Raw genomic sequence first — 25,469 nt, 5'->3', positions numbered from 1 at the left:
AGTTCAGTCCATTCCCCGGGGTTTATATCCCGCACCATCCTCTGTATTATGACCCAGTTCAGTCCATTCCCCGGGGTTTATATCCCGCACCGTCCCTGTATTATGACCCAGTTCAGTCCATTCCCCGGGGTTTATATCCCGTACCATCCCCTGTATTATGACCCAGTTCAGTCCATTCCCTGGGGTTTATATCCCGCACCATCCCCTGTATTATGACCCAGTTCAGTCCATTCCCTGGGGTTTATATCCCGCACCATCCCCTGTATTATGACCCAGTTCAGTCCATTCCTCGGGGTTTATATCCTGCACCATCCCCTGTATTATGACCCAGTTCAGTCCATTCCCTGGGGTTTATATCCCGCACCATCCCCTGTATTATGACCCAGTTCAGTCCATTCCCCGGGGTTTATATCCCGCACCGTCCCCTGTATTATGACCCAGTTCAGTCCATTCCCTGGGGTTTATATCCCGCACCGTCCCCTGTATTATGACCCAGTTCAGTCCATTCCCCGGGGTTTATATCCCCCACCGTCCCCTGTATTATGACCCAGTTCAGTCCATTCCCCGGGGTTTATATCCCGCACCGTCCCCTGTATTATGACCCAGTTCAGTCCATTCCCCGGGGTTTATATCCCGCACCGTCCCCTGTATTATGACCCAGTTTAGTCCATTCCCCGGGGTTTATATCCCGCACCATCCCCTGTATTATGACCCAGTTCAGTCCATTCCCTGGGGTTTATATCCCGCACCTTCCCCTGTATTATGACCCAGTTCAGTCCATTCCCTGGGGTTTATATCACGCACCGTCCCCTGTATTATGCCCCAGTTCAGTCCATTCCCCGGGGTTTATATCCCGCACCGTCCCCTGTATTATGACCCAGTTCAGTCCATTCCCCGGGGTTTATATCCCCCACCGTCCCCTGTATTATGACCCAGTTCAGTCCATTCCCCGGGGTTTATATCCCGCACCGTCCCCTGTATTATGACCCAGTTCAGTCCATTCCCCGGGGTTTATATCCCGCACCGTCCCCTGTATTATGACCCAGTTCAGTCCATTCCCCGGGGTTTATATCCCGCACCGTCCCCTGTATTATGACCCAGTTCAGTCCATTCCCCGGGGTTTATATCCCGCACCGTCCCCTGTATTATGACCCAGTTCAGTCCATTCCCCGGGGTTTATATCCCGCACCGTCCCCTGTATTATGACCCAGTTCAGTCCATTCCCTGGGGTTTATATCCCGCACCATCCCTGTATTATGACCCAGTTCAGTCCATTCCCCGGGGTTTATATCCCGCACCATCCCTGTATTATGACCCAGTTCAGTCCATTCCCCGGGGTTTATATCCCGCACCATCCCCTGTATTATGACCCAGTTCAGTCCATTCCCCGGGGTTTATATCCCGCACCATCCCTGTATTATGACCCAGTTCAGTCCATTCCCCGGGGTTTATATCCCGCACCATCCCTGTATTATGACCCAGTTCAGTCCATTCCCCGGGGTTTATATCCCGCACCATCCCCTGTATCATGACCCAGTTCAGTCCATTCCCTGGGGTTTATATCCCGCACCGTCCCCTGTATTATGACCCAGTTCAGTCCATTCCCTGGGGTTTATATCCCGCACCGTCCCCTGTATTATGACCCAGTTCAGTCCATTCCCTGGGGTTTATATCCCGCACCGTCCCCTGTATTATGACCCAGTTCAGTCCATTCCCCGGGGTTTATATCCCGCACCATCCCCTGTATCATGACCCAGTTCAGTCCATTCCCTGGGGTTTATATCCCGCACCGTCCCCTGTATTATGACCCAGTTCAGTCCATTCCCTGGGGTTTATATCCCGCACCGTCCCCTGTATTATGACCCAGTTCAGTCCATTCCCCGGGGTTTATATCCCGCACCGTCCCCTGTATTATGACCCAGTTCAGTCCATTCCCTGGGGTTTATATCCCGCACCGTCCCCTGTATTATGACCCAGTTCAGTCCATTCCCTGGGGTTTATATCCCGCACCGCCCCCTGTATTATGACCCAGTTCAGTCCATTCCCCGGGGTTTATATCCCGCGCCATCCCCTGTATTATGACCCAGTTCTGTCCATTCCCCGGGGTTTATATCCCGCACCATCCCCTGTATTATGACCCAGTTCAGTCCATTCCCTGGGGTTTATATCCCGCACCGTCCCCTGTATTATGACCCAGTTCAGTCCATTCCCCGGGGTTTATATCCCGCACCATCCCCTGTATTATGACCCAGTTCAGTCCATTCCCTGGGGTTTATATCCCGCACCATCCCCTGTATTATGACCCAGTTCAGTCCATTCCCCTGGGTTTATATCCCCCACCGTCCCCTGTATTATGACCCAGTTCAGTCCATTCCCCGCGGTTTATATCCCGCACCGTCCCCTGTATTATGACCCAGTTCAGTCCATTCCCCGGGGTTTATATCCCGCACCATCCCCTGTATTATGACCCAGTTCAGTCCATTCCCTGGGGTTTATATCCCGCACCATCCCCTGTATTATGACCCAGTTCAGTCCATTCCCCGGGGTTTATATCCCGCACCATCCCCTGTATTATGACCCAGTTCAGTCCATTCCCCGGGGTTTATATCCCGCACCATCCCCTGTATTATGACCCAGTTCAGTCCATTCCCCGGGGTTTATATCCCGCACCATCCCCTGTATTATGACCCAGTTCAGTCCATTCCCTGGGGTTTATATCCCGCACCGTCCCCTGTATTATGACCCAGTTCAGTCCATTCCCTGGGGTTTATATCCCGCACCATCCCCTGTATTATGACCCAGTTCAGTCCATTCCCCGGGGTTTATATCCCGCACCATCACCAGTATTATGACCCAGTTCAGTCCATTCCCCGGGGTTTATATCCCGCACCGTCCCCTGTATTATGACCCAGTTCAGTCCATTCCCTGGGGTTTATGTCCCGCACCGTCCCCTGTATTATGACCCAGTTCAGTCCATTCCCTGGGGTTTATATCCCGCACCGTCCCCTGTATTATGACCCAGTTCAGTCCATTCCCCGGGGTTTATATCCCGCACCGTCCCCTGTATTATGACCCAGTTCAGTCCATTCCCCGGGGTTTATATCCCGCACCGTCCCCTGTATTATGACCCAGTTCAGTCCATTCCCCGGGTTTATATCCCGCACCATCCCCTGTATTATGACCCAGTTCAGTCCATTCCCTGGGGTTTATATCCCGCACCATCACCTGTATTATGACCCAGTTCAGTCCATTCCCTGGGGTTTATATCCCGCAGCATCCCCTGTATTATGACCCAGTTGAGTCCATTCCCCGGGGTTTATATCCCGCACCATCCCCTGTATTATGACCCAGTTCAGTCCATTCCCCGGGGTTTATATCCCGCACCGTCCCCTGTATTATGACCCAGTTCAGTCCATTCCCCGGGGTTTATATCCCGCACCATCCCCTGTATTATGACCCAGTTGAGTCCATTCCCCGGGGTTTATATCCCGCACCGTCCCCTGTATTATGACCCAGTTCAGTCCATTCCCCGGAGTTTATATCCCGCACCATCCCCTGTATTATGACCCAGTTCAGTCCATTCCCCGGGGTTTATATCCCGCACCATCCCCTGTATTATGACCCAGTTCAGTCCATTCCCCGGGGTTTATATCCCGCACCGTCCCCTGTATTATGACCCAGTTCAGTCCATTCCCCGGGGTTTATATCCCGCACCGTCCCCTGTATTATGACCCAGTTCAGTCCATATCCCGGGGTTTATATCCCGCACCGTCCCCTGTATTATGACCCAGTTCAGTCCATTCCCCGGGGTTTATATCCCGCACCATCCCCTGTATTATGACCCAGTTCAGTCCATTCCCCGGGGTTTATATCCCGCACCGTCCCCTGTATTATGACCCAGTTCAGTCCATTCCCGGGGTTTATATCCCGCACCATCCCCTGTATTATGACCCAGTTCAGTCCATTCCCCGGGGTTTATATCCCGCACCATCCCCTGTATTATGACCCAGTGCAGTCCATTCCCCGGGGTTTATATCCCGCACCGTCCCCTGTATTATGACCCAGTTCAGTCCATTCCCTGGGTTTATATCCCGCACCGTCCCCTGTATTATGACCCAGTTCAGTCCATTCCTCGGGGTTTATATCCCGCACCGTCCCCTGTATTATGACCCAGTTCAGTCCATTCCCCGGGGTGTATATCCCGCACCATCCCCTGTATTATGACCCAGTTCAGTCCATTCCCCGGGGTTTATATCCCGCACCGTCCCCTGTATTATGACCCAGTTCAGTCCATTCCCCGGGGTTTATATCCCGCACCGTCCCCTGTATTATGACCCAGTTCAGTCCATTCCCCGGGGTTTATATCCCGCACCGTCCCCTGTATTATGACCCAGTTCAGTCCATTCCCCGGGGTTTATATCCCGCACCGTCCCCTGTATTATGACCCAGTTCAGTCCATTCCCGGGGTTTATATCCCGCACCGTCCCCTGTATTATGACCCAGTTCAGTCCATTCCCCGGGGTTTATATCCCGCACCGTCCCCTGTATTATGACCCAGTTCAGTCCATTCCCGGGGTTTATATCCCGCACCGTCCCCTGTATTATGACCCAGTTCAGTCCATTCCCCGGGGTTTATATCCCGCACCGTCCCCTGTATTATGACCCAGTTCAGTCCATTCCCCGGGGTTTATATCCCACACCATTCCCTGTATTATGACCCAGTTCAGTCCATTCCCCGGGGTTTATATCCCACACCATCCCCTGTATTATGACCCAGTTCAGTCCATTCCCTGGGGTTTATATCCCGCACCATCCCCTGTATTATGACCCAGTTCAGTCCATTCCCCGCGGTTTATATCCCGCACCGTCCCCTGTATTATGACCCAGTTCAGTCCATTCCCTGTGGTTTATATCCCGCACCATCCCCTGTATTATGACCGAGTTCAGTCCATTCCCCGGGGTTTATATCCCGCACCATCCCCTGTATTATGACCCAGTTCAGTCCATTCCCCGGGGTTTATATCCCGCACCATCCCCTGTATTATGACCCAGTTCAGTCCATTCCCCGGGGTTTATATCCCGCACCATCCCCTGTATTATGACCCAGTTCAGTCCATTCCCTGGGGTTTATATCCCGCACCGTCCCCTGTATTATGACCCAGTTCAGTCCATTCCCTGGGGTTTATATCCCCCACCGTCCCCTGTATTATGACCCAGTTCAGTCCATTCCCCGCGGTTTATATCCCGCACCGTCCCCTGTATTATGACCCAGTTCAGTCCATTCCCCGGGGTTTATATCCCGCACCGTCCCCTGTATTATGACCCAGTTCAGTCCATTCCCCGGGGTTTATATCCCGCACCATCCCCTGTATTATGACCCAGTTCAGTCCATTCCCCGGGGTTTATATCCCGCACCGTCCCCTGTATTATGACCCAGTTCAGTCCATTCCCCGGGGTTTATATCCCGCACCATCCCCTGTATTATGACCCAGTTCAGTCCATTCCCCGGGGTTTATATCCCGCACCATCCCCTGTATTATGACCCAGTTCAGTCCATTCCCCGGGGTTTATATCCCGCACCATCCCCTGTATTATGACCCAGTTCAGTCCATTCCCCGGGGTTTATATCCCGCACCATCCCTTGTATTATGACCCAGTTCAGTCCATTCCCTGGGGTTTATATCCCGCACCATCCCCTGTATTATGACCCAGTTCAGTCCATTCCCCGGGGTTTATATCCCGCACCATCCCCTGTATTATGACCCAGTTCAGTCCATTCCCCGGGGTTTATATCCCGCACCATCCCCTGTATTATGACCCAGTTCAGTCCATTCCCCGGGGTTTATATCCCGCACCATCCCCTGTATTATGACCCAGTTCAGTCCATTCCCTGGGGTTTATATCCCGCACCGTCCCCTGTATTATGACCCAGTTCAGTCCATTCCCCGGGGTTTATATCCCGCACCATCCCCTGTATTATGACCCAGTTCAGTCCATTCCCCGGGGTTTATATCCCGCACCGTCCCCTGTATTATGACCCAGTTCAGTCCATTCCCCGGGGTTTATATCCCGCACCATCCCCTGTATTATGACCCAGTTCAGTCCATTCCCTGGGGTTTATATCCCGCACCGTCCCCTGTATTATGACCCAGTTCAGTCCATTCCCTGGGGTTTATATCCCGCACCGTCCCCTGTATTATGACCCAGTTCAGTCCATTCCCTGGGGTTTATATCCCCCACCGTCCCCTGTATTATGACCCAGTTCAGTCCATTCCCCGCGGTTTATAACCCGCACCGTCCCCTGTATTATGACCCAGTTCAGTCCATTCCCCGGGGTTTATATCCCGCACCATCCCCTGTATTATGACCCAGTTCAGTCCATTCCCCGGGGTTTATATCCCGCACCATCCCCTGTATTATGACCCAGTTCAGTCCATTCCCCGGGGTTTATATCCCGCACCATCCCCTGTATTATGACCCAGTTCAGTCCATTCCCCGGGGTTTATATCCCGCACCATCCCCTGTATTATGACCCAGTTCAGTCCATTCCCCGGGGTTTATATCCCGCACCATCCCCTGTATTATGACCCAGTTCAGTCCATTCCCCGGGGTTTATATCCCGCACCATCCCCTGTATTATGGCCCAGTTCAGTCCATTCCCCGGGGTTTATATCCCGCACCATCCCCTGTATTATGACCCAGTTCATTCCGTTCCCCGGGGTTTATATCCCGCGCCATCCCCTGTATTATGACCCAGTTCAGTCCATTCCCCGGGGTTTATATCCCGCACCGTCCCTTGTATTATGACCCAGTTCAGTCCATTCCCCGGGGTTTATATCCCGCACCATCCCCTGTATTATGGCCCAGTTCAGTCCATTCCCCGGGGTTTATATCCCGCACCATCCCCTGTATTATGACCCAGTTCAGTCCATTCCCCGGGGTTTTTATCCCGCACCATCCCCTGTATTATGACCCAGTTCAGTCCATTCCCAGGGGTTTATATCCCGCACCGTCCCCTGTATTATGACCCAGTTCAGTCCATTCCCCGGGGTTTATATCCCGCACCGTCCCCTGTATTATGACCCAGTTCAGTCCATTCCCTGGGTTTATATCCCGCACCGTCCCCTGTATTATGACCCAGTTCAGTCCATTCCCGGGGTTTATATCCCGCACCATCCCCTGTATTATGACCCAGTTGAGTCCATTCCCCGGGGTTTATATCCCGCACCGTCCCCTGTATTATGACCCAGTTCAGTCCATTCCCCGGAGTTTATATCCCGCACCATCCCCTGTATTATGACCCAGTTCAGTCCATTCCCCGGGGTTTATATCCCGCACCGTCCCCTGTATTATGACCCAGTTCAGTCCATTCCCCGGGGTTTATATCCCGCACCGTCCCCTGTATTATGACCCAGTTCAGTCCATTCCCCGGGGTTTATATCCCGCACCGTCCCCTGTATTATGACCCAGTTCAGTCCATTCCCCGGGGTTTATATCCCGCACCGTCCCCTGTATTATGACCCAGTTCAGTCCATTCCCCGGGGTTTATATCCCGCACCGTCCCCTGTATTATGACCCAGTTCAGTCCATTCCCCGGGGTTTATATCCCGCACCGTCCCCTGTATTATGACCCAGTTCAGTCCATTCCCTGGGTTTATATCCCGCACCGTCCCCTGTATTATGACCCAGTTCAGTCCATTCCTCGGGGTTTATATCCCGCACCGTCCCCTGTATTATGACCCAGTTCAGTCCATTCCCCGGGGTGTATATCCCGCACCGTCCCCTGTATTATGACCCAGTTCAGTCCATTCCCCGGGGTTTATATCCCGCACCGTCCCCTGTATTATGACCCAGTTCAGTCCATTCCCCGGGGTTTATATCCCGCACCGTCCCCTGTATTATGACCCAGTTCAGTCCATTCCCCGGGGTTTATATCCCGCACCGTCCCCTGTATTATGACCCAGTTCAGTCCATTCCCCGGGGTTTATATCCCGCACCGTCCCCTGTATTATGACCCAGTTCAGTCCATTCCCGGGGTTTATATCCCGCACCGTCCCCTGTATTATGACCCAGTTCAGTCCATTCCCCGGGGTTTATATCCCGCACCGTCCCCTGTATTATGACCCAGTTCAGTCCATTCCCGGGGTTTATATCCCGCACCGTCCCCTGTATTATGACCCAGTTCAGTCCATTCCCGGGGTTTATATCCCGCACCATCCCCTGTATTATGACCCAGTTCAGTCCATTCCCTGGGGTTTATATCCCGCACCATCCCCTGTATTATGACCCAGTTCAGTCCATTCCCCGCGGTTTATATCCCGCACCGTCCCCTGTATTATGACCCAGTTCAGTCCATTCCCCGGGGTTTATATCCCGCACCATCCCCTGTATTATGACCCAGTTCAGTCCATTCCCCGGGGTTTATATCCCGCACCATCCCCTGTATTATGACCCAGTTCAGTCCATTCCCCGGGGTTTATATCCCGCACCATCCCCTGTATTATGACCCAGTTCAGTCCATTCCCCGGGGTTTATATCCCGCACCGTCCCCTGTATTATGACCCAGTTCAGTCCATTCCCCGGGGTTTATATCCCGCACCTTCCACTGTATTATGACCCAGTTCAGTCCATTCCCCGGGGTTTATATCCCGCACCGTCCCCTGTATTATGACCCAGTTCAGTCCATTCCCCGGGGTTTATATCCCGCACCGTCCCCTGTATTATGACCCAGTTCAGTCCATTCCCCGGGGTTTATATCCCGCACCGTCCCCTGTATTATGACCCAGTTCAGTCCATTCCCCGGGGTTTATATCCCGCACCCTCCCCTGTATTATGACCCAGTTCAGTCCATTCCCCGGGGTTTATATCCCGCACCATCCCCTGTATTATGACCCAGTTCAGTCCATTCCCCGGGGTTTATATCCCGCACCATCCCCTGTATTATGACCCAGTTCAGTCCATTCCCCGGGGTTTATATCCCGCACCGTCCCCTGTATTATGACCCAGTTCAGTCCATTCCCCGGGGTTTATATCCCGCACCATCCCCTGTATTATGACCCAGTTCAGTCCATTCCCTGGGGTTTATATCCCGCACCGTCCCCTGTATTATGACCCAGTTCAGTCCATTCCCTGGGGTTTATATCCCGCACCGTCCCCTGTATTATGACCCAGTTCAGTCCATTCCCTGGGGTTTATATCCCCCACCGTCCCCTGTATTATGACCCAGTTCAGTCCATTCCCCGCGGTTTATATCCCGCACCGTCCCCTGTATTATGACCCAGTTCAGTCCATTCCCCGGGGTTTATATCCCGCACCATCCCCTGTATTATGACCCAGTTCAGTCCATTCCCCGGGGTTTATATCCCGCACCATCCCCTGTATTATGACCCAGTTCAGTCCATTCCCCGGGGTTTATATCCCGCACCATCCCCTGTATTATGACCCAGTTCAGTCCATTCCCCGGGGTTTATATCCCGCACCATCCCCTGTATTATGAACCAGTTCAGTCCATTCCCCGGGGTTTATATCCCGCACCATCCCCTGTATTATGACCCAGTTCAGTCCATTCCCCGGGGTTTATATCCCGCACCATCCCCTGTATTATGGCCCAGTTCAGTCCATTCCCCGGGGTTTATATCCCGCACCATCCCCTGTATTATGACCCAGTTCATTCCATTCCCCGGGGTTTATATCCCGCGCCATCCCCTGTATTATGACCCAGTTCAGTCCATTCCCCGGGGTTTATATCCCGCACCGTCCCTTGTATTATGACCCAGTTCAGTCCATTCCCCGGGGTTTATATCCCGCACCATCCCCTGTATTATGGCCCAGTTCAGTCCATTCCCCGGGGTTTATATCCCGCACCATCCCCTGTATTATGACCCAGTTCAGTCCATTCCCCGGGGTTTTTATCCCGCACCATCCCCTGTATTATGACCCAGTTCAGTCCATTCCCAGGGGTTTATATCCCGCACCGTCCCCTGTATTATGACCCAGTTCAGTCCATTCCCCGGGGTTTATATCCCGCACCGTCCCCTGTATTATGACCCAGTTCAGTCCATTCCCTGGGTTTATATCCCGCACCGTCCCCTGTATTATGACCCAGTTCAGTCCATTCCCCGGGGTTTATATCCCGCACCATCCCCTGTATTATGACCCAGTTGAGTCCATTCCCCGGGGTTTATATCCCGCACCGTCCCCTGTATTATGACCCAGTTGAGTCCATTCCCCGGGGTTTATATCCCGCACCGTCCCCTGTATTATGACCCAGTTCAGTCCATTCCCCGGGGTTTATATCCCGCACCATCCCCTGTATTATGACCCAGTTCAGTCCATTCCCCGGGGTTTATATCCCGCACCATCCCCTGTATTATGAACCAGTTCAGTCCATTCCCCGGGGTTTATATCCCGCACCATCCCCTGTATTATGACCCAGTTCAGTCCATTCCCCGGGGTTTATATCCCGCACCATCCCCTGTATTATGACCCAGTTCAGTCCATTCCCCGGGGTTTATATCCCGCACCATCCCCTGTATTATGACCCAGTTCAGTCCATTCCCCGGGTTTATATCCCGCACCATCCCCTGTATTATGACCCAGTTCAGTCCATTCCCCGGGGTTTATATCCCGCACCGTCCCCTGTATTATGACCCAGTTCAGTCCATTCCCCGGGGTTTATATCCCGCACCGTCCCCTGTATTATGACCCAGTTCAGTCCATTCCCCGGGGTTTATATCCCGCACCATCCCCTGTATTATGCCCCAGTTCAGTCCATTCCCCGGGGTTTATATCCCGCACCATCCCCTGTATTATGACCCAGTTCAGTCCATTCCCTGGGGTTTATATCCCGCACCGTCCCCTGTATTATGACCCAGTTCAGTCCATTCCCCGGGGTTTATATCCCGCACCATCCCCTGTATTATGACCCAGTTCAGTCCATTCCCCGGGGTTTATATCCCGCACCATCCCCTGTATTATGACCCAGTTCAGTCCATTCCCTGGGGTTTATATCCCGCACCATCCCCTGTATTATGACCCAGTTCAGTCCATTCCCTGGGGTTTATATCCCGCACCGTCCCCTGTATTATGACCCAGTTCAGTCCATTCCCCGGGGTTTATATCCCGCACCGTCCCCTGTATTATGACCCAGTTCAGTCCATTCCCCGGGGTTTATATCCCGCACCGTCCCCTGTATTATAACCCAGTTCAGTCCATTCCCTGGAGTTTATATCCCGCACCGTCCCCTGTATTATGACCCAGTTCAGTCCATTCCCCGGGGTTTATATCCCGCACCGTCCCCTGTATTATGACCCAGTTCAGTCCATTCCCCGGGGTTTATATCCCGCACCGTCCCCTGTATTATGACCCAGTTCAGTCCATTCCCTGGGGTTTATATCCCGCACCGTCCCCTGTATTATGACCCAGTTCAGTCCATTCCCCGGGGTTTATATCCCGCACCGTCCCCTGTATTATGACCCAGTTCAGCCCATTCCCCGGGGTTTATATCCCGCACCATCCCCTGTATTATGACCCAGTTCAGTCCATTCCCCGGGGTTTATATCCCGCACCGTCCCCTGTATTATGACCCAGTTCAGTACATTCCCCGGGGTTTATATCCCACACCGTCCCCTGTATTATGACCCAGTTCAGTCCATTCCCCGGGGTTTATATCCCGCACCATCCCCTGTATTATGACCCAGTTCAGTCCATTCCCCGGGGTTTATATCCCGCACCATCCCCTGTATTATGACCCAGTTCAGTCCATTCCCTGGGGTTTATATCCCGCACCATCCCCTGTATTATGACCCAGTTCAGTCCATTCCCCGGGGTTTATATCCCGCACCGTCCCCTGTATTATGACCCAGTTCAGTCCATTCCCTGGGTTTATATCCCGCACCGTCCCCTGTATTATGACCCAGTTCAGTCCATTCCCCGGGGTTTATATCCCGCACCGTCCTCTGTATTATGACCCAGTTCAGTCCATTCCCCGGGGTTTATATCCCGCACCGTCCCCTGTATTATGACCCAGTTCAGTCCATTCCCCGGGGTGTATATCCCGCACCGTCCCCTGTATTATGACCCAGTACAGTCCATTCCCCGGGGTTTATATCCCGCACCGTCCCCTGTATTATGACCCAGTTCAGTCCATTCCCCGGGGTTTATATCCCGCACCATCCCCTGTATTATGACCCAGTTCAGTCCACTCCCCGGGGTTTATATCCCGCACCGTCCCCTGTATTATGACCCAGTTCAGTCCATTCCCCGGGGTTTATATCCCGCACCATCCCCTGTATTATGACCCAGTTCAGTCCATTCCCCGGGGTTTATATCCCGCACCGTCCCCTGTATTATGACCCAGTTCAGTCCATTCCCCGGGGTTTATATCCCGCACCATCCCCTGTATTATGACCCAGTTCAGTCCATTCCCCGGGGTTTATATCCCCCACCGTCCCCTGTATTATGACCCAGTTCAGTCCATTCCCTGGGTTTATATCCCGCACCGTCCCCTGTATTATGACCCAGTTCAGTCCATTCCCCGGGGTTTATATCCCGCACCATCCCCTGTATTATGACCCAGTTCAGTCCATTCCCTGGGGTTTATATCCCGCACCGTCCCCTGTATTATGACCCAGTTCAGTCCATTCCCTGGGTTTATATCCCGCACCATCCCCTGTATTATGACCCAGTTCAGTCCATTCCCTGGGGTTTATATCCCGCACCGTCCCCTGTATTATGACCCAGTTCAGTCCATTCCTGGGGTTTATATCCCGCACCATCCCCTGTATTATGACACAGTTCAGTCCCTTCCCCGGGGATTATATCCCGCACCGTCCCCTGTATTATGACCCAGTTCAGTCCATTCCCCGGGGTTTATATCCCGCACCATCCCCTGTATTATGACCCAGTTCAGTACATTCCCCGGGGTTTATATCCCACACCGTCCCCTGTATTATGACCCAGTTCAGTCCATTCCCCGGGGTTTATATCCCGCACCGTCCCCTGTATTATGATCCAGTTCAGTCCATTCCCCGGGGTTTATATCCCGCACCATCCTCTGTATTATGACCCAGTTCAGTCCATTCCCCGGGGTTTATATCCCGCACCGTCCCCTGTATTATGACCCAGTTCAGTCCATTCCCCGGGGTTTATATCCCGCACCGTCCCCTGTATTATGACCCAGTTCAGTCCATGCCCCGGGGTTTATATCCCGCACCGTCCCCTGTATTATGACCCAGTTCAGTCCATTCCCCGGGGTTTATATCCCGCACCGTCCCCTGTATTATGACCCAGTTTAGTCCATTCCCCGGGTTTATATCACGCACCGTCCCCTGTATTATGACCCAGTTCAGTCCATTCCCCGGGGTTTATATCCCGCACCGTCCCCTGTATTGTGACCCAGTTCAGTCCATTCCCCGGGGTTTATATCCCGCACCGTCCCCTGTATTATGGCGCAGTTCAGTCCATATCCCGGGGTTTATATCCCGCACCGTCCCCTGTATTATGACCCAGTTCAGTCCATATCCCGGGGTTTATATCCCGCACCGTCCCCTGTATTATGACCCAGTTCTGTCCATTCCCCGGGGATTATATCCCGCAACGTCCCCTGTATTATGACCCAGTTTAGTCCATTCCTGGCGTTTATATCCCGCACCGTCCCCTGTATTATGACCCAGTTCAGTCCATTCCCCGGGGTTTATATCCCGCACCGTCCCCTGTATTATGACCCAGTTCAGTCCATTCCCCGGGGTTTATATCCCGCACCATCCCCTGTATTATGACCCAGTTCAGTCCATTCCCTGGGGTTTATATCCCGCACCGTCCCCTGTATTATGACCCAGTTCAGTCCATTCCCCGGGGTTTATATCCCGCACCATCCCCTGTATTATGACCCAGTTCAGTCCATTCCCCGGGGTTTATATCCCGCACCATCCCCTGTATTATGACCCAGTTCAGTCCATTCCCTGGGGTTTATATCCCGCACCATCCCCTGTATTATGACCCAGTTCAGTCCATTCCCTGGGGTTTATATCCCGCACCGTCCCCTGTATTATGACCCAGTTCAGTCCATTCCCCGGGGTTTATATCCCGCACCGTCCCCTGTATTATGACCCAGTTCAGTCCATTCCCCGGGGTTTATATCCCGCACCGTCCCCTGTATTATAACCCAGTTCAGTCCATTCCCTGGAGTTTATATCCCGCACCGTCCCCTGTATTATGACCCAGTTCAGTCCATTCCCCGGGGTTTATATCCCGCACCGTCCCCTGTATTATGACCCAGTTCAGTCCATTCCCCGGGGTTTATATCCCGCACCGTCCCCTGTATTATGACCCAGTTCAGTCCATTCCCTGGGGTTTATATCCCGCACCGTCCCCTGTATTATGACCCAGTTCAGTCCATTCCCCGGGGTTTATATCCCGCACCGTCCCCTGTATTATGACCCAGTTCAGCCCATTCCCCGGGGTTTATATCCCGCACCATCCCCTGTATTATGACCCAGTTCAGTCCATTCCCCGGGGTTTATATCCCGCACCGTCCCCTGTATTATGACCCAGTTCAGTACATTCCCCGGGGTTTATATCCCACACCGTCCCCTGTATTATGACCCAGTTCAGTCCATTCCCCGGGGTTTATATCCCGCACCATCCCCTGTATTATGACCCAGTTCAGTCCATTCCCCGGGGTTTATATCCCGCACCATCCCCTGTATTATGACCCAGTTCAGTCCATTCCCTGGGGTTTATATCCCGCACCATCCCCTGTATTATGACCCAGTTCAGTCCATTCCCCGGGGTTTATATCCCGCACCGTCCCCTGTATTATGACCCAGTTCAGTCCATTCCCTGGGTTTATATCCCGCACCGTCCCCTGTATTATGACCCAGTTCAGTCCATTCCCCGGGGTTTATATCCCGCACCGTCCTCTGTATTATGACCCAGTTCAGTCCATTCCCCGGGGTTTATATCCCGCACCGTCCCCTGTATTATGACCCAGTTCAGTCCATTCCCCGGGGTGTATATCCCGCACCGTCCCCTGTATTATGACCCAGTACAGTCCATTCCCCGGGGTTTATATCCCGCACCGTCCCCTGTATTATGACCCAGTTCAGTCCATTCCCCGGGGTTTATATCCCGCACCATCCCCTGTATTATGACCCAGTTCAGTCCACTCCCCGGGGTTTATATCCCGCACCGTCCCCCTGTATTATGACCCAGTTCAGTCCATTCCCCGGGGTTTATATCCCGCACCATCCCCTGTATTATGACCCAGTTCAGTCCATTCCCCGGGGTTTATATCCCGCACCGTCCCCTGTATTATGACCCAGTTCAGTCCATTCCCCGGGGTTTATATCCCGCACCATCCCCTGTATTATGACCCAGTTCAGTCCATTCCCCGGGGTTTATATCCCCCACCGTCCCCTGTATTATGACCCAGTTCAGTCCATTCCCTGGGTTTATATCCCGCACCGTCCCCTGTATTATGACCCAGTTCAGTCCATTCCCCGGGGTTTATATCCCGCACCATCCCCTGTATTATGACCCAGTTCAGTCCATTCCCTGGGGTTTATATCCCGCACCGTCCCCTGTATTATGACCCAGTTCAGTCCATTCCCTGGGTTTATATCCCGCACCATCCCCTGTATTATGACCCAGTTCAGTCCATTCCCTGGGGTTTATATCCCGCACCGTCCCCTGTATTATGACCCAGTTCAGTCCATTCCTGGGGTTTATATCCCGCACCATCCCCTGTATTATGACACAGTTCAGTCCATTCCCCGGGGATTATATCCCGCACCGTCCCCTGTATTATGACCCAGTTCAGTCCATTCCCCGGGGTTTATATCCCGCACCATCCCCTGTATTATGACCCAGTTCAGTACATTCCCCGGGGTTTATATCCCACACCGTCCCCTGTATTATGACCCAGTTCAGTCCATTCCCCGGGGTTTATATCCCGCACCGTCCCCTGTATTATGATCCAGTTCAGTCCATTCCCCGGGGTTTATATCCCGCACCATCCTCTGTATTATGACCCAGTTCAGTCCATTCCCCGGGGTTTATATCCCGCACCGTCCCCTGTATTATGACCCAGTTCAGTCCATTCCCCGGGGTTTATATCCCGCACCGTCCCCTGTATTATGACCCAGTTCAGTCCATGCCCCGGGGTTTATATCCCGCACCGTCCCCTGTATTATGACCCAGTTCAGTCCATTCCCCGGGGTTTATATCCCGCACCGTCCCCTGTATTATGACCCAGTTTAGTCCATTCCCCGGGGTTTATATCACGCACCGTCCCCTGTATTATGACCCAGTTCAGTCCATTCCCCGGGGTTTATATCCCGCACCGTCCCCTGTATTGTGACCCAGTTCAGTCCATTCCCCGGGGTTTATATCCCGCACCGTCCCCTGTATTATGGCGCAGTTCAGTCCATATCCCGGGGTTTATATCCCGCACCGTCCCCTGTATTATGACCCAGTTCAGTCCATATCCCGGGGTTTATATCCCGCACCGTCCCCTGTATTATGACCCAGTTCTGTCCATTCCCCGGGGATTATATCCCGCAACGTCCCCTGTATTATGACCCAGTTTAGTCCATTCCTGGCGTTTATATCCCGCACCGTCCCCTGTATTATGACCCAGTTCAGTCCATTCCCCGGGGTTTATATCCCGCACCGTCCCTGTATTATGACCCAGTTCAGTCCATTCCCCGGGGTTTATATCCCGCACCATCCCCTGTATTATGACCCAGTTCAGTCCATTCCCCGGGGTTTATATCCCGCACCATCCCCTGTATTATGACCCAGTTCAGTCCATTCCTGGGGTTTATATCCCGCACGTCCCCTGTATTATGACCCAGTTCAATCCATTCCCCGGGGTTTATATCCCGCACCTTCCCCTGTATTATGACCCAGTTCAGTCCATTCCCCGGGGTTTATATCCCGCACCGTCCCCTGTATTATGACCCAGTTCAGTCCATTCCCCGGGGTTTATATCCCGCACCTTCCCCTGTATTATGACCCAGTTCAGTCCATTCCCCGGGGTTTATATCCCGCACCTTCCCCTGTATTATGACCCAGTTCAGTCCATTCCCCGGGGTTTATATCCCGCACCGTCCCCTGTATTATGACCCAGTTCAGTCCATTCCCCGGGGTTTATATCCCACACCATCCCCTGTATTATGACCCAGTTCAGTCCATTCCCGGGGTTTATATCCCGCACCATCCCCTGTATTATGTCCCAGTTCAGTCCATTCCCTGGGGTTTAAATCCCGCACCGTCCCCTGTATTATGACCCAGTTTAGTCCATTCCCCGGGGTTTATATCCCGCACCGTCCCCTGTATTATGACCCAGTTTAGTCCATTCCCCGGAGTTTATATCCCGCACCATCCCCTGTATTATGACCCAGTTCAGTCCATTCCCCGGGGTTTATATCCCGCACCATCCCCTGTATTATGACCCAGTTCAGTCCATTCCCCGGGGTTTATATCCCGCTCTATCCCCTGTATTATGACCCAGTTCAGTCCATTCCCCGGGGTTTATATCCCGCACCGTCCCCTGTATTATGACCCAGTTCAGTCCATTCCCCGGGGTTTATATCCCGCACCATCCCCTGTATTATGACCCAGTTCAGTCCATTCCCCGGGGTTTATATCCCGCTCTATCCCCTGTATTATGACCCAGTTCAGTCCATTCCCCGGGGTTTATATCCCGCACCATCCCCTGTATTATGACCCAGTTCAGTCCATTCCCCGGGGTTTATATCCCGCACCACCCCCTGTATTATGACACAGTTTAGTCCATTCCCTGGGTTTTATATCCCGCACCGTCCCCTGTATTATGACCCAGTTCAGTCCATTCCCCGGGGTTTATATCCCGCACCATCCCCTGTATTATGACCCAGTTCAGTCCATTCCCCGGGGTTTATATCCCGCTCTATCCCCTGTATTATGACCCAGTTCAGTCCATTCCCCGGGGTTTATATCCCACACCATCCCCTGTCTTATGACCCAGTTCAATCCATTCCCTTGGGTTTATATCCCGCACCATCCCCTGTATTATGACCCAGTTCAGTCCATTCCCCGGGGTTTATATCCCGCTCTATCCCCTGTATTATGACCCAGTTCAGTCCATTCCCCGGGGTTTATATCCCGCACCACCCCCTGTATTATGACCCAGTTTAGTCCATTCCCTGGGTTTTATATCCCGCACCGTCCCCTGTATTATGACCCAGTTCAGTCCATTCCCCGGGGTTTATATCCCGCACCATCCCCTGTATTATGACCCAGTTCAGTCCATTCCCCGGGGTTTATATCCCGCTCTATCCCCTGTATTATGACCCAGTTCAGTCCATTCCCCGGGGTTTATATCCCACACCATCCCCTGTCTTATGACCCAGTTCAATCCATTCCCTTGGGTTTATATCCCGCACCGTCCCCTGTATTATGACCCAGTTCAGTCCATTCCCCGGGGTTGATATCCCGCACCATCCCCTGTATTATGAACCAGTTCAGCCCTTTCCCCGTGGTTTATATCCCGCACCGTCCCCTGTATTATGACCCAGTTCAGTCCATTCCCGGGGTTTATATCCCGCACCATCCCCTGTATTATGACCCAGTTCAGTCCATACCCCGGGGTTTATATCCCGCACCGTCCCCTGTATTATGACCCAGTTCAGTCCATTCCCTGGGGTTTATATCCCGCACCATCCCCTGTATTATGACCCAGTTCAGTCCATTCCCCGGGGTTTATATCCCGCACCGTCACCTGTATTATGACCCAGTTCAGTCCATTCCCCGGGGTTTATATCCCGCACCGTCCCCTGTATTATGACCCAGTTCAGTCCATTCCCCGGGGTTTATATCCCGCTCTATCCCCTGTATTATGACCCAGTTCAGTCCATTCCCCGGGGTTTATAGCCCACACCATCCCCTGTATTATGACCCAGTTCAATCCATTCCCTTGGGTTTATATCCCGCACCGTCCCCTGTATTATGACCCAGTTCAGTCCATTCCCGGGGTTTATATCCCGCACCGTCCCCTGTATTATGACCCAGTTCAGTCCATTCCCCGGGGTTTATATCCCGCACCATCCCCTGTATTATGACCCAGTTCAGTCCATTCCCCGGGGTTTATATCCCGCACCGTCCCCTGTATTATGACCCAGTTCAGTCCATTCCCCGGGGTTTATATCCCGCACCGTCCCCTGTATTATGACCCAGTTCAGTCCATTCCCCGTGGTTTATATCCCGCACCGTCTCCTGTATTATGACCCAGTTCAGTCCATTCCCGGGGTTTATATCCCGCACCATCCCCTGTATTATGACCCAGTTCAGTCCATACCCCGGGGTTTATATCCCACACCGTCCCCTGTATTATGACCCAGTTCAGTCCATTCCCCGGGGTTTATATCCCGCACCGTCCCCTGTATTATGACCCAGTTCAGTCCATTCCCCGGGGTTTATATCCCGCACCGTCCCCTGTATTATGACCCAGTTCAGTCCATTCCCCGGGGTTTATATCCCGCACCGTCCCCTGTATTATGAACCAGTTCAGTCTATTCCCAGGGGTTTATATCCCGCACCGTCCCCTGTATTATGACCCAGTTCAGTCCATTCCCCTGGGTTTATATCCCGCAGCATCCCCTGTATTATGACCCAGTTCAGTCAATTCCCCTGGGTGTATATCCCGCACCGTCCCCTGTATTATGACCCAGTTCAGTCCATTCCCCGGGGTATATATCCCGCACCGTCCCCTGTATTATGACCCAGTTCAGTCCATTCCCCGGGGTTTATATCCCGCACCATCCCCTGTATTATGACCCAGTTCAGTCCATTCCCTGGGGTTTATATCCCGCACCGTCCCCTGTATTATGACCCAGTTCAGTCCATTCCCCGGGGTTTATATCCCGCACCATCCCCTGTATTATGACCCAGTTCAGTCCATTCCTCGGGGTTTATATCCCGCACCATCCCCTGTATTATGACCCAGTTCAGTCCATTCCCCGGGGTTTATATCCCGCACCGTCCCCTGTATTATGACCCTGTTCAGTCCATTCCCCGGGGTTTATATCCCGCACCATCCCCTGTATTATGACCCAGTTCAGTCCATTCCCCGGGGTTTATATCCCGCACCATCCCCTGTATTATGACCCAGTTCAGTCCATTCCCCGGGGTTTATATCCCGCACCATCCCTCTATTATGACCCAGTTCAGTCCATTCCCCAGGGTTTATATCCCGCACCATCCCTGTATTATGACCCAGTTCAGTCCATTCCCCGGGGTTTATATCCCGCACCATCCCCTGTATTATGACCCAGTTCAGTCCATTCCCCGGGGTTTATATCCCGCACCGTCCCCTGTATTATGACCCAGTTCAGTCCATTCCCCGGGGTTTATATCCCACACCATCCCCTGTATTATGACCAAGTTCAGTCCATTCCCTGGGGTTTATATCCCGCACCATCCCCTGTATTATGACCCAGTTCAGTCCATTCCCCGGGGTTTATATCCCGCGCCGTCCCCTGTATTATGACCCAGTTCAGTCCATTCCCTGGGGTTTATATCCCGCGCCGTCCCCTGTATTATGACCCAGTTCAGTCCATTCCCCGGGGTTTATATCCCGCGCCGTCCCCTGTATTATGACCCAGTTCAGTCCATTCCCTGGGGTTTATATCCCGCACCATCACCTGTATTATGACCCAGTTCAGTCCATTCCCAGGGGTTTATATCCCGCACCATCCCCTGTATTATGACCCAGTTCAGTCCATTCCCCGGGGTTTATATCCCGCACCATCCCCTGTATTATGACCCAGTTCAGTCCATTCCCCGGGGTTTATATCCCGCACCATCCCCTGTATTATGACCCAGTTCAGTCCATTCCCCAGGGTTTATATCCCGCACCATCCCCTGTATTATGACCCGGTTCAGTCCATTCCCCGGGGTTTATATCCCGCACCGTCCCCTGTATTATGACCCAGTTCAGTCTATTCCCCGGGGTTTATATCCCGCACCGTCCCCTGTATTATGACCCAGTTCAGTCCATTCCCCGGGGTTTATATCCCGCACCGTCCCCTGTATTATGACCCAGTTCAGTCCATTCCCTGGGTTTATATCCCGCACCATCCCCTGTATTATGACCCAGTTCAGTCCATTCCCCGGGGTTTATATCCCGCACCGTCCCCTGTATTATGACCCAGTTCAGTCCATTCCCCGGGGTTTATATCCCGCACCATCCCCTGTATTATGACCCAGTTCAGTCCATTCCCCGGGGTTTATATTCCGCACCATCCCCTGTATTATGACCCAGTTCAGTCCATTCCCCGGGTTTATATCCCGCACCGTCCCCTGTATTATGACCCAGTTCAGTCCATTCCCCGGGGTTTATATCCCGCACCGTCCCCTGTATTATGACCCAGTTCAGTCCATTCCCCGGGGTTTATATCCCGCACCGTCCCCTGTATTATGACCCAGTTCAGTCTATTCCCCGGGGTTTATATCCCGCACCGTCCCCTGTATTATGACCCAGTTCAGTCCATTCCCCGGGGTTTATATCCCGCACCGTCCCCTGTATTATGACCCAGTTCAGTCCATTCCCCGGGGTTTATATCCCGCACCATCCCCTGTATTATGACCCAGTTCAGTCCATTCCCCGGGGTTTATATCCCGCACCGTCCCCTGTATTATGACCAGTTCAGTCCATTCCCCGGGGTTTATATCCCGCACCATCCCCTGTATTATGACCCAGTTCAGTCCATTCCCTGGGGTTTATATCCCGCACCGTCCCCTGTATTATGACCCAGTTCAGTCCATTCCCTGGGGTTTATATCCTGCACCATCCCTTGTATTATGACGCAGTTCAGTCCATTCCCCGGGGTTTATATCCCGCACCATCCCCTGTATTATGACCCAGTTCAGTCCATTCCCCGGGGTTTATATCCCGCACCGTCCCCTGTATTATGACCCAGTTCAGTCCATTCCCCGGGGTTTATATCCCGCACCGTCCCCTGTATTATGACCCAGTTCAGTCCATTCCCCGGGGTTTATATCCCGCACCATCCCCTGTATTATGACCCAGTTCAGTCCATTCCCCGGGGTTTATATCCCGCACCGTCCCCTGTATTATGACCCAGTTCAGTCCATTCCCCGGGGTTTATATCCCGCACCATCCCCTGTATTATGACCAAGTTCAGTCCATTCCCCGGGGTTTATATCCCGCACCATCCCCTGTATTATGACCCAGTTCAGTCCATTCCCCGGGGTTTATATCCCGCACCGTCCCCTGTATTATGACCCAGTTCAGTCCATTCCCCGGGGTTTATATCCCGCACCATCCCCTGTATTATGACCCAGTTCAGTCCATTCCCTGGGGTTTATATCCCGCACCGTCCCCTGTATTATGACCCAGTTCAGTCCATTCCCCGGGGTTTATATCCCGCACCGTCCCCTGTATTATGAACCAGTTCAGTCCATTCCCTGGGGTTTATATCACACACCGTCCCCTGTATTATGACCCAGTTCAGTCCATTCCCCAGGTTTTATATCCCGCACCGTCCCCTGTATTATGACCCAGTTCAGTCCATTCCCCGGGGTTTATATCCCGCACCGTCCCCTGTATTATGACCCAGTTCAGTCCATTCCCTGGGGTTTATATCCCGCACCATCCCCTGTATTATGAGCCAGTTCAGTCCATTCCCCGGGGTTTATATCCCGCACCATCCCCTGTATTATGACCCAGTTCAGTCCATTCCCCGGGGTTTATATCCCGCACCATCCCCTGTATTATGAGCCAGTTCAGTCCATTCCCCGGGGTTTATATCCCGCACCATCCCCTGCATTATGACCCAGTTCAGTCCATTCCCTGGGGTTTATATCCCGCACCGTCCCCTGTATTATGACCCAGTTCAGTCCATTCCCCAGGGTTTATATCTCGCACCGTCCCCTGTATTATGACCCAGTTCAGTCCATTCCCCGGGGTTTATATCCCGCACCATCCCCTGTATTATGACCCAGTTCAGTCCATTCCCGGGGTTTATACCCCGCACCATCCCCTGTATCATGACCCAGTTCAGTCCATTCCCCGGGGTTTATATCCCGCACCGTCCCCTGTATTATGACCCAGTTCAGTCCACTCCCCGGGGTTTATATCCCGCACCGTCCCCTGTATTATGACCCAGTTCAGTCCATTCCCCGGGGTTTATATCCCGCACCATCCCCTGTATTATGACCCAGTTCAGTCCATTCCCCGGGGTTTATATCCCGCACCGTCCCCTGTATGATGACCCAGTTCAGTCCATTCCCTGGGGTTTATATCCCGCACCATCCCCTGTATTATGACCCAGTTTAGTCCATTCCCCGGGGTTTATATCCCGCACCGTCCCCTGTATTATGACCCAGTTCAGTCCATTCCCTGGGGTTTATATCCCGCACCATCCCTGTATTATGACCCAGTTCAGTCCATTCCCTGGGGTTTATATCCCGCACCATCCCCTGTATTATGACCCAGTTCAGTCCATTCCCCGGGGTTTATATCCCGCACCATCCCCTGTATTATGACCCAGTTCAGTCCATTCCCCGGGGTTTATATCCTGCACCATCCCCTGTATTATGACCCCGTTCAGTCCATTCCCCGGGGTTTATATCCCGCACCTTTCCCTGTATTATGACCCAGTTCAGTCCATTCCCCAGGGTTTATATCCCGCACCATCCCCTGTATTATGACCCAGTTCAGTCCATTCCCCGGGGTTTATATCCCGCACCATCCCCTGTATTATGACCCAGTTCAGTCCATTCCCCGGGGTTTATATCCCGCACCGTCCCCTGAATTATGACCCAGTTCAGTCCATTCCCCGGGGTTTATATCCTGCACCATCCCCTGTATTATGACCCAGTTCAGTCCATTCCCCGGGGTTTATATCCCGCACCATCCCCTGTACTATGACCCAGTTCAGTGCATTCCCTGGGGTTTATATCCCGCACCGTCCCCTGTATTATGACCCAGTTCTGTCCATTCCCCTGGGTTTATATCCCACACCATCACCTGTCTTATGACCCAGTTCAGTCCATTCCCCGGGGTTTATATCCTGCACCATCCCCTGTATTATGACCCAGTTCAGTCCATTCCCCGGGGTTTATATCCCGCACCATCCCCTGTACTATGACCCAGTTCAGTCCATTCCCTGGGGTTTATATCCCGCACCGTCCCCTGTATTATGACCCAGTTCAGTCCATTCCCCGGGGTTTATATCCCGCACCATCCCCTGTATTATGACCCAGTTCAGTCCATTCCCTGGGGTTTATATCCCACACCATCACCTGTCTTATGACCCAGTTCAGTCCATTCCCCGGGGTTTATATCCTGCACCATCCCCTGTATTATGACCCAGTTCAGTCCATTCCCCGGGGTTTATATCCCGCACCGTCCCCTGTATTATGACCCATTTCAGTCCATTCCCCGGGGTTTATATCCCGCACCATCCCCTGTATTATGACCCAGTTCAGTCCATTCCCCGGGGTTTATATCCCGCACCATCACCTGTCTTATGACCCAGTTCAGTCCATTCCCCGGGGTTTATATCCCGCACCGTCCCCTGTATTATGACCCAGTCCAGTCCATTCCCGGAGGTTTATGTCCCGCACCTTCCCCTGTATTATGACCCAGTTCAGTCCATTCCCTGGGTTTATATCCCTCACCATCCCCTGTATTATGACCCAGTTCAGTCCATTCCCCGGGGTTTATATCCCGCACCGTCCCCTGTATTATGACCCAGTTCAGTCCATTCCCCGGGGTTTATATCCCGCACCATCCCCTGTATTATGATCCAGTTCAGTCCATTCCCCGGGGTTTATATCCCGCACCGTCCCCTGTATTATGATCCAGTTCTGTCCATTCCCTGGGGTTTATATCCCGCACCAACCCCTGTATTATGACCCAGTTCAGTCCATTCCCCAGGGTTTATATCCCGCACCATCCCCTGTATTATGACCCAGTTCAGTCCATTCCCCGGGGTTTATATCCCGCACCGTCCCCTGTATTATGACGCAGTTCAGTCCATTCCCCGGGGTTTATATCCCGCACCATCCCCTGCATTGTGACCCAGTTCAGTCCATTCCCCGGGGTTTATATCCCGCACCATCCCCTGTATTATGACCCAGTTCAGTCCATTCCCTGGGTTTATATCCCGCACCATGCCCTGTATTATGACCCAGTTCAGTCCATTCCCCGGGGTTTATATCCCGCACCATCCCCTGTATTATGACCCAGTTCAGTCCATTCCCTGGGGTTTATATCCCGCACCATCCCCTGTATTATGACCCAGTTCAGTCCATTCCCCGGGGTTTATATCCCGCACCATCCCCTGTATTATGACCCAGTTCAGTCCATTCCCCTGGGTTTATATCCCATACCATCCCCTGTATTATGACCCAGTTCAGTCCATTCCCTGGGGTTTATATCCCGCACCATCCCCTGTATT

Source organism: Somniosus microcephalus, unplaced genomic scaffold (assembly GCF_052327205.1).
Source record: "Somniosus microcephalus isolate GS21.2 unplaced genomic scaffold, FLI_Smic_1.0 unresolved_chr3, whole genome shotgun sequence".
Taxonomy (NCBI): domain Eukaryota; kingdom Metazoa; phylum Chordata; class Chondrichthyes; order Squaliformes; family Somniosidae; genus Somniosus; species Somniosus microcephalus.
This window is presented reverse-complemented; position numbering follows the sequence as displayed.